This window comes from Coturnix japonica, chromosome 2, assembly GCF_054131305.1.
Source record: "Coturnix japonica strain WE chromosome 2, WE-NBRP24, whole genome shotgun sequence".
NCBI lineage: Eukaryota > Metazoa > Chordata > Aves > Galliformes > Phasianidae > Coturnix > Coturnix japonica.
The window spans coordinates 85,951,537-85,963,067 of NC_140664.1; the positions used below are offsets into that span (position 1 = coordinate 85,951,537).

The 11,531-nt window shown below is 35.5% G+C and overlaps 1 long non-coding RNA gene across 1 annotated transcript; it reads left to right on the forward strand.

The window, feature by feature from the left end:
* Window positions 1–1,471: 1,471 nt before the first annotated feature.
* LOC146762009 (uncharacterized) lies at window positions 1,472–11,231 on the forward strand. The gene is made up of 3 exons (XR_014942826.1): window positions 1,472–1,609; window positions 2,124–2,166; window positions 6,961–11,231. It is a non-coding gene; the product is annotated as an uncharacterized LOC146762009 (long non-coding RNA).
* Window positions 11,232–11,531: the final 300 nt, after the last annotated feature.

Sequence of the window (11,531 nt, forward strand, 5' to 3'; positions counted from 1 at the left end):
GCAAAATATTCTGACCACGACATATATTTCTTAAAAGATCTATGTAAAATACAGCTACTAGTTGTGGAGAAATTCATAGTAATCTAAATTCACTAATGATTTTATAAACACACTGTAAGAAATTTAATTTTAGGAAGAATATTTTGTGACTTAATTCCAAGCTAAAATGCAAAACTCCTCTGATAACAGAGAAGTAAACACTCTCTTCCAGGAAATATTGATTATGTGTGACACTTTGTAGCACTTATATAAATATGCATGGAGACAAACAGAAAAACGGAATATCTTTAAAACCACCTTTTTCTATTACTATTTTTTTTAAGCCCCAGCAAGTGCCAGTGAACTCTGAATAAGGAGGATACTAGGTTATTTTTTAACTAAAGGGCTTAAATATATTGTAATAGCATACTGGAAGGCTTAGTTTGAACACCTGTAATAGAGAGCTGGAAAGGTTCCTTTGTTGGGTTTCTCCTTAAGAGTCTGTGCATACAATTTAGAAAATGTTCAGTTGAACTGAAGATGCTGTGTTAGTTTCTTCTCTTACAAAATGACATTGGAATTACACTTTTTACCAGTTTTTGTTCATAGTTTCCAAAAACACTGGGAAGCACATCAAAAGGATTTTCACAACGTAACTTGTCCTACATGTAAGTCCCTTGCTTTGGTCTTATGTAAATAATGAAAAGTTCAGTTCCCTGTGGTAGTTATATATTTTTTTTATATTAGGTGTTGTGTTTATTTCAGTAAGACTGCAAAAAGTGATAGGGAGAAATAGTTTTGTTTCACTTCAGTTGTGAAAAGATATCTCTGCAGTGATAAATGCACTGCAGAAAGTAAAGCTAGTCTTTGCACCAGATTTGCAAGCACTGCACAAAAATTTGTTGTCCTGTTCTATCACTTTTCTCTCTAGGAAAAATTATTTTCTGCCACTGATATGTCCTAAAAGAGGATCACAGGCTCCTAAGTTTTCTCTACATAACTCAAATCTTGGTCCTGTATTTTACTTCACAGTACTGACAGTAAGACACAGAATGTCTGAAAAAAATATCCTGAATTTTTGCTAAGTCTTAGATTTTTAACACTGTTATTCATTATAAGACTTGTACAGGTTCCCTGAGCTCTGCGGAAGGAAGTTCACATACCTACAGCTAATGAGGATGATCTCACTGTGGGCTATAGCTTTCTTCCCATTTTTCATATTTTACAATGCTCTAAGGGTGTAAGATGACCATTTCTAGGCCCTGGAAAAAATACTACCATCTTTTCTTTCTGTAACTAGTCACTTTGAGCATAAAATTATTTCTAAATAATGTTTCATTGCTAGAGCTCTCCAGAATAACCTAAGCTGTACAACATTGACAAATACTTGGAAAGAGGAAGCTCTGCTACTTATTAACCTTTCTCAGTTCAGCTTTCTCTTAATGTTTAAAGATTTCTTCTCTCATGCCAGCCATTTTCCATAGTACACAATGCCAATTTGTTGTGAAGCTGGACACAAGTGCTGGGAGATTATTCTAGTTCTTATCTCTGCTGGCTTAGGTTTTGTTGGTAACATAGTAGAAAGTGAAATTCCTGGATTTTTTTCAGTGTACCACTTTCTTTCAAAGAGGTAAGCATCGTTTTGTAATAATTACATGTATGTTTGTACCTTTGAGTTTTTGATCACTATCCAAAATACTATATTCTTTGAATTATTTCTGCAACTGTTACATTTCTACAGGTATCCAGATGGTCTGTACCGCCCGTTTGCTTCTCACTGCCACACAAACAAAAAGATTTTATTGCCACATGGAGGTCTTCTGATATTTACATTTAGTAATTCCCTTGGTTCTAAAGATCTCTCACAGTATGTGATTGGCTGTATGAGTGTTGAAAGATTAACTGTGAAAAACTTACATCTCAGGTTTAATTATCAAAGATACAGAAAGCACAGATACGAATACCTTTGTACATGTATCAGTGGAAGTAAAATACCACTTCTGTTGTCTTAGTTTTTATGCAGAAATGTTAAGGATTTAAATTGGATGTTATGGATATGGTTTGAGCAGGGAGGGAGGGATTCTGCTGCTTTATTTATTTATTTAGCTTTATTTATTTGTTTGTTTTTGTTTTGCCTTAACTAGGAAAGCTCTTCATCTCCAAATGGTTGAGAATATTTTTGTGCAGGTGAAATTCCCATTCATTCAAAATCTATGAGAATCTCCATATTTGGGAATCCTATGGATGGCTCTCTTTGTTTATATATTTCTTGAAATAGCTTGGAAGCCTCTGCTTTTCTGGAAAAGTTAATGTACATTTTCCATGAAATAAAATCCTGATTTCTCTTGCCATCCCAGCATGGGCTCTCTAATGAAGTGGGTTACTTGTCAAGCCCCATCTGGCTTCATGCATTAGTATAAAACATATTTATCTGAAATATTCATTTCAGGAAGCATTTTACTTGAATCTAATAGGAATTCTTTTGACCAAATATCCTTTAATAGACAAAAGTTAAGGATATTTTTCTTCCAAATCTCATTCTAGTAGTATTAGCCCACTAATCATTTTGATCTTTTAGTAATTCCATGTTAGCCTGTGCAAGCTTGCACCCTGCCAAACGATATATTTTTTTTAATTTAATAAATGATAATAATTTAATTAATAAAATAATTAGTGTATTCTTTCTCTGTGTTTTATACCTATATAAAGAAAGAGTCAAATACACTGAAAAAATGCAAGCCAGCTGTGTAATGACCGACTACACTGAGAGCCATACATAATGGATTTCAAATCTAAATTCGTATTATTTTATTGCAGTATAATAGAAATATTTATTTCCTTCAGATTAATATATCTGCGGTTTGATTTATTATTAATTCCTTCTATCTGTCCTGGAGCACAGGCAGGCAAACCAAGAAAAAGACCAATTCTAAAATGAGCAAGACATCTGAAAACTTTGGCAGACCACAGATTCTCTCTTTCCACCTGAACAATGCAACAAAAAGCAAAGGGAAGTGAATAAACATCTGCTGTCTCATTCTACAGGCAGCAATGGGTAAATGTCCAAGCTAGTTTCTAACTACTGAGAACAAAATATTTCTATTTCTAACTAATTTTAACTTAAAATTGTGGCGACAAAAATTTCTATCCTGGCTAATTCTCCACTATGATGCAGGCACACTCTTTAATCCATCATAAGAGGAAATGGGCTGGGTAGGAAATAAATTGTTGATGCATTTTGTTCACATTCGCTTGGTTTACTTTGCTATGCAGGGCTGGTTATTAAAATTACGTCCTCAGAGCCCCTCATTATTTCTCAGTGTAGAACTTCTGTTAAAGTAAAATAGATAAAATCCAACTTTGGGTTACCAATAAGTGTATATAATCTGCTGTTCTGCAATGACTTGTTTTTCAGTTGGTTTGTGTGCCATGGTCTGGGGAGCTGTGAGAAATCTACACTTGAATAACTGGGTAATATTTATGAAATTGATTTCCTTCCTGATTATCTCTGACTAACCACAAATAGATATCAAGCAAACTTTGATTTACTTCTCAGCAACTACTGAGACCTTGTTTAAGGTAAACTTCATGATTTAACAACTCAGAATATGTAATGAGGAAATACAGCTGGACCCAGAAATAACCAACTGCATTTCTTCCTTTCTGGTAGAAAAAACTCTATTTTGAAAAGTATGAAAGTAATGTTCCTATGGAGTGACAGTTAAGAAATAAATAGCTGAAGTAGGTCCAAGCAACTTTTGACAGGTAAATACAAATGATTCCCATTTTATACATTTTTAGTGCCTTAAGTACTTGGCAAGATGCTTATAAACTATAGCAGGCAACATTCCAGCTGCAAAATAAGAACTTGAAAGAGGCTTGTTTAATTTGTCTTTCAAAATAGTACTGTGTAATTATATTTTCTCTGTTGATTAAAGAAAGATGTAAACTACTTCATTACTAGAGGCTTTAATAATGTACATGCTGAGCCTGGTGGAAACTTAATACATCCTTCCATACTGATAGTGATACAATCACAAAGCAGATGGGAAATGGCATCTTCATTTTCAGGAATCATACCGTAACTAATGTCAGATGAGTCTGCTCCAAAGCTAAGCAGTTTTCTCATGGCCAGATCACTGGGTGAAAGAGGCTGAGTCACCTCTGCTGACAGTCAGAAAAAAGGAGTTCTCAATTTGTACATGCTTTCTCTTGCAAAAGATTATAACTAATTCAAAACAAATAAAGATATAAGATTTTAGCCAATGCAGAAGCCTGTGATACCAATAAATCTAATTGAAATAATCAGGGTACAATTAACATAAGCTATACTATAATCATTAAACAATTCAACTATTAAATACTACACTTCATAGCCTTATGTAATTACAACTCTATGATGACACAGGCACAATTTTTTTAAGTATGTGAATAACGATAACCAAAGAGGCAAAGTTATGTTTATTTGCATACAAAAGGCATCCAGATAATTAAAGTTTACACACAGAGCAAGACATAATCACATAGGACTGAAAATGGTCAAGATGTCTATTCAAATACACAAAACGGGTGGCTGGAAAAACAAAATGATATTCAGTATGGGAGTGCAGGAGGAATTTCCCAGTGCCCTTGGTGGGAGAAAATATTAGCATAAAAATATCAGGAGAATACAGAGAACTGAAGGAGCTGAAGGCAAGCAAGACTGCTTAATTCGTCTTCCCTTGCGATGCACTGTTAAATATGGTCACTGGAACCTACGATACTTAGAATCACATAGGACTGAATTTTCCAGTGCTAACCCTGTGGCATCTGCTCCATGGTGTAGTTACGCTTACAGTTAATTTAGAATACAGCTGCTAAAGTCAAACCTTTTTGCATGTGTATTGATGATAATTAATAATAAAGACTGACTGTTAGCAAGTGAAAATGATTAGGTAAGTATTTTAGTGTACAGTCAAGATCTAGCCTGATTTGCTGTTCTTTAAAAGTCATATGACAGCAATAGCAATTCAATAATGCATACATATATATATATTCATGGTATACGTACATGTATGTAATACATATGAACAAATACGTTCAGTAGCAACAACATCTTGTACCATGAAAGATAATTTATACACAAGCTACAGAACTATTTGGTATTATTTGGTACAAACAGAGCAGTAGTCACAAGGGACTTCCACATTCTTGATAGAGATGCAACACCTGATTTTTAAATCCTACTGTGGAATTTAAACACAACTGTATTACAGCTCATAGCCTGGAAAATGTAAATGAACAGATTTTTTTTCTCAAGGAGCACACAGAGAAGGCCTGATTGCCTTTGCCTATTCTTCATAACATTTTTTGAATGTTCCTTTCTGTACCACCCAGGATTCAAACGAGATATTTCATGTATCTCAGGAGCATTCCTTTAATTTACTTTCATTTTTATCCAGTAATTACTTAATGCAAATTGCAAAAGCAAGTTGCTTCATTATTAAATTACAGACAGAGACTCTTCTGATCATTCTTGTTCCTTCTGACACTATTAATCTTGAAAGTGTATTTCACAGAGCTTCCTCAGCAGTTGTGGAGGTACCATTCTGAAGCAGCTCAAAGGAACAACAGGAAATTTTTGGGGGAAATGTGAGCTCAAACCAGCTCAGCCTTATGTGAGCATAAGCCTGTGGCAAATGCAGTAGCCACTGTAAAATTTTCTACCAAAAGTTTTAAAGGGACTGTTCTAATCACATGTACTGTGACATCTGTATGTGAGTGTGCATCAAATCTTCTATGTTTCTGTTCTTGGTCCAGGGCCTCACTGGTTCTCCACTTCCCTTCATATGTGCTAAAGACAGGAAATTATGTTGCAACCCATCATATGCAGGCAATGTGTAGAATGAGAAAAACCAACACAGTAAACTTCTAAGTCAAGCAGAACTTCCATGTGATTTTGCATATGATATCTACACCAGGCACTAGTTTTGGGTTTCTTTAACTCCAAGGCATTTTTTTTTCAATTGCTTTCACTAAAGAGAAAGAGGCATGTGTGGTTTTGCCACAGAGTAAGCAATGATTTACACATACACATGCTTTATCAATCCTTGATCATGCAAATAGTTACACATGAGCCTACATGCTATTTATGTCAGTAAAATTTTTGGAAGTTAGACAAGAATAGAATCAGCTTGAAGTGAATGATATTATTTATAGAGTCAAAACCATCTGTTTGCGTTTATTTGTTTATTTACTTAGCATGTGACAGGAAAAAGCATAAACATGTTAAAATAGCTCTTTATTCAGAGAGTCATAAAACTGAACTTTGTCCTACACAGATGTCACAGTTTAAATGAAAAATCTACCTGTGTCCGTGACAGGGGGTCATGGGTCCTGCAGGGGCCCTAGGCCAAAAGGGAAAAGTTAATTAGGAAAAGAAAACAGCGGCAACAATCTAAGGAGGCACACTTATTTACTAAATACTAAATCGAAATACAGGATAACACAATATAATATAATTGAAATTAAGCCAACGAATCAAGCAAAATAGGAGAAAGAATGAGTCCCGAAACTGAGAGGCCTTCTGTTAACTCTAGGCGAAATGGTGAAGGCTCCCACACACTCCCCTGAATGCCAGAACTCATTCTTTATCTGGTTGAAGAGCTCTAGGTTTTCTGTATATGCTCTACTACCAAAGATATTTAGAGCTTCAGCTGAGATGTGCACATATCTCTATATCTTCTTGATGTGCTAAAGAAGGAGTTGGCCAGATAAATTTTAGCAGGTTATAAGTAGGAAATCAAATCTTTAGTGTTCTGTTAGGAATTTGTTGGAAAACTGCAGTGGATAATTAACACACTAATAAAAAAGTCTTCATGATCACTAGTAAGCACAGACTTGATTCAGAGCCATCTCAGCATTCCTTGGCAAGAGCTGGATATTATTATGACAGCAATTTCCTGTTGGTCTGTCATTTTCCCTGTATTTTCTTTGCACCAGGTTCACAACAAATAAGTGGGAGAGGAGTAACCACTGTGTGGATGAACTCTGATGCTAAGGAGGAAGAGATACACCAGTTCAACACTGCACAACTTATGGTGAAGAATTTGAGATGATGACTGCTCACTGTGTCTTACGCTCTCACTGTTTGAGGAAGGTGGTCACAATGTTAGTACCCACAAGGTCATTCCATGAGTGAGCATATAACCAAAGAAAATGCTAGTTGGAAATTTTCTCATTTCACAGTTTTAGGGATATCATTCTTAATAATAATGAGGCTTCACTCTATTAATTTGGATTATCTATTAGTAGTACTATAACTACTGTAATGATAAATAACTCTTTGATATGTTTTGATTACACTATCAAGATTTTAATTAGGTTTGCAATGAATCTTTGGCTTAATATATTTGGATTGTTCCCTCCTGGTTGTAACAGGATTTTTAGCACAGTGAAAATATTTCTGACCCTGCTACTGGCTATTGAATACCATACCCAAGAAAGCTAATGCTGAATATAATCAGAATTTTATGAACTAACCAACAGAAGAAGTTCAGGTAGGATGTGGAATCCTCAGTACAGGAGAGAAATAGGTCTATAGGAGTGCATCCAGAGGAGCACCACAGAAATAATCATTTCTGTAACATTTCTCCAACAAGGATAGGCTGTGAGCACTTAGGCTCTTCCACCTGGAGAAGAGAAGGTTTCAATAGCAACCTTTCAGTATCTAATGGGGTGCTACAGGTCTGTGGAGTTAGGACAAGGGGAATGTTTTCAAAATAAAACAGGAGAGATTTATGTTGTATATAAGGAAAAAGTCTATAACAGTGAGGGTGGTGAGGCACTGGGACAAGATGCCCAGAGATCTGATGGAAGCCCTGTCCCTGGAGACTTTCAAGGTCAGGCTGGATGGGGCTCTGAGCACCCTGATCTAGCTGTAGGTGTCCCTGTTCATTGACAGGGTATTGGACTAGATAATCTTTAAAGATCTCTTCCAATTCAAATAATTCTTTGATCCTATGATTGATATAATTAAAAAATATAAATTCACAGTTGGATTCTTTGAGCTATTGGATTGGGTCATTTCACTAAGAGGAGTGGTAAGATTCAGTGAATGGGCAGAAGGGAGAAAATAAGAAGTAGAGATCTGTTGACTTGAGAGTGCTATGGTGAAACTCTCAAGTGTATGAGAACTTGCCTCATAATCTCCACCATCTGCCATCCTAAAATACCATCTTTGAAAAGGAGGCTGACTTCTGAGTACAAAACTTCATGAATGGTAACTTGATCAGGACAGTTCTCCTAATGTTGCATCTCAGCACTAGTGACCATGCAGCCTCAAGAAGAATATATGGCTTATTCCATGACAGTGATCTTTTATTGAGGTTTAAGTATACTTTCTTCAGTTATCTATAAACCCAGAAGAGTCAGTTTGAACACATAGCTCAAATACAAATTGAAAAAAAGTACAGGAAATGAAGAGAAAGTATCAGAAATCTTGCTTTACAACCAAAAAACTTGGTTAATCATCATCACAGAGAACTGGTGAAAAAAGCCAATAGAACTGGAACAGTAGTAAAATAGAAATAGTTTATTCAGGAAGCATGAACAGAAAAAATAAAAAAAAATTAAAAAAAAAAAAAAGGAAGCCAATATTACACTGTAGATCAAGAACACTTTGAAGTTACTCTCTGAAGCTGAGCAAGAGGTGAGAGGAAAATTTGTTGCATTTCTCTGGGTGAAGATAAAAGGAGAAAGAACAAAAGAAATGTCCTTATCAGACAGAAGCTGTAGATGAATTTTTTTGATCACACAACAGCAGCAACCAAAGGATGACAGCAAGAAGAGTCTAAGTATCTAATTATTTATTGGAAAAGAGTATGTAGGGCACAGTCCTACAAAATGTATGGAGACTGACGACTTTGGGTAGGGTAAATCCATGAGATACCGTTGTGCAGAGTATGTTAAAATTCATTCTGGAGTACCTGAAAAAATTATCAAGAACTTATCTGAACCATTTCCAATTATATTTGGAGAAATACTTAAGGTATAAATTTTCAAGAACTTTACCCTCCAAAAAGAAACTTAATTGATGGGGAAAATAAAAAGAGTAGCTGATGAAACACAAATGTATTGCTTTAACTTCCTTTCTCAAATTGAATGAACAACTTATAAGCAACAGAATAACAACAGCAGGAAAGAACTTATTTGGTTTTTAGTCACTGTATTTGCTAATAACAACATAACTATCCTAGTAAATAAAAATAAAGCAGTACAAGCGATATATTTTAACCTTGCTAAGCTTTCTGTTGCTGTCCCATTAGGAAGATTGGTAAGCTTTCTTGGTAATGCTTCCCATTAGGAAGATCAGGTTTATACTATAATCATAAGCCAAATTCCTAACTCATCAAATAGATAGTAATGATACTAATTATAAATAATTGATTGAAAATATATTTCAGGTGAACACTTTCAGGGACCTTCCTTGGGCCAAGTTGTCTTAGCATAGCTTCCAGGGGGTTCTGTCCCATGGTTTTCCCCAGCAATTAGGTGAGGCTCATGGGTCAGTATTTCTCTGGGTCATCTTTTCTACTCTTCTTAAAAGTGTATGAGATACTGCCATTTTTCCAGCCACCGGGGAATTCACCTGACCACCATGACTTTTCAAATATCATCAAGGGAAGCATGGTGACTACGTCAAGCAATTCCCTCAAGAGTCTGGGATGCATCAAGTCAGGACCCATAGACTAATGGATATTTAGGTTCCTCAGGCAGTTGTGAATTTGATCTTCACTTAAAGTGGGAGGAGTATCACTCCTCTAGTTTACACCTTTTGAACCATCTCCTCAAGGGTTATGTGTAGAGCAGTTAACAGTGAAAACAGGCAAAAACTGATGAATACATCAGCCTTCTCTTTACTTAGCTAAGGATTCAAGTTACTGGTTAACCATGAATATTGTCGTGACCTCTCCTACACACATGCTTTTTTTCTTTTACTACAGTGTGTGATCTGCCCTGAAGAGAGAATAGTAATATAGTTTGTCTTCTGCGTCTTTGGGAGGAGACAATGAACATAACAAGCACAATTTCCCACAGTTGCAACAACTGTTACAGGGCATTTTCTCACCGAGAGATACTTCACTGTCAAAGAGAATTGTCAGTTTGGTTTAACAGTAGAGCTGGGTAATTGCAGATTTAATTGAGTTTTTCACTGTTAATGAGAACACAGCACCACAGTTTCCAGAGGAACTTTGTTATAAAATAGACCACAGTATCATGTTAGAACCTTTAAGTCTCAACTGCAATAGGTGGTCTCTGGACAGGCAAAGGGGAAGAACACTAGATCGCTGACATAGTATGCTTTATTGATACTTGTTAGCTCATATGACCTGCTGATTGGCACAGACCTGTGATTCCTGGTCTTGAAATCAAGGGTAAAAGCCCTAAATTCAGACATTTCCTTTTCCTGTTTTTCTTCCTCAATTTGTTACATAGCTATTCTCCCTGGATTATTAGATGTTTGTGAACTGTTTCCACTAATAAGAAACTACATTTTTTCACAGAATTTAAACTGATTACTCCTCCTATTTGGAAATTATTACTCTTCCTGTATATGAAAATAGCATGGGTTTTACTGTTGTTGTTTGTTTGTGTTTTTTGTTTGTTTGTTTGTTTGTGGTGATTTCTTCTGTGAGGAAGTAGGAGATTCACATGGTGTTAATCACTACCTCTTAGATTTTTTTTCTCTATGAATTAGATATCTCTCACAATTTACCACAGGTTCTATCTGAGGTGAAGAAACTGACTTGATACTAATCCAGATCTGACAATATCAGGGCATTAAACCTTTTTATCTTTTTCCCTAGTTTTACTAAACATAAGTGATTTTTGTTTTTCTGTATAGGCTCAATCTCCACTCTCACTGTAATAAATTTCTAACATGTCTTTTGAGAGCCTGATAGTGAAACTCTCGTGCAAAAATTGCACTTACATGAAATGAGAAAGCAACATAGACAATGTTTTTGTCAGAATAGAAATAGGTCACTGGGATTTTTCTCATAATTCTTGGACTGGGTGATTAGATTATAATTTGTGTCCAATTGTATATACTATGAATTTAGCAGATAGGGTCTACAAAGCAGAGCAAAGCTTGCTAAATAAGATCAATGCTTTTACCTAACATGAACAAAAATTTTTAAGTAAAAAGCACAAGCAAAACTGTAATAAAAGAATGTTATAGACAATAACCGAGAAGTAAGTTACAGTCTGCACAGGTCTCTTTTTTTTTTTTTTTTTTTTTTTTTCTTCAAAATAAACATCTGATTTAGAAAGCAGTTTGTGGTTTAGTCTTCCTTTGTCAGGAAAAGGTTAGTGCCTGATTACGGGTATTAGGTATCAAACAGGGATTACTTCCTACTGCTAAGGAGATGAGTGTTCTGAAAACCCCAGGGGCTCTTTGGGTCAATAGCTAGAAATCTCTGCACAAAGAGTAACTGCATCAGATGCCATGCTAAGGTACCTTATACTCGAGCACATCTTCCTTCACCAGTCAAGGTGATAAAAGTATAACC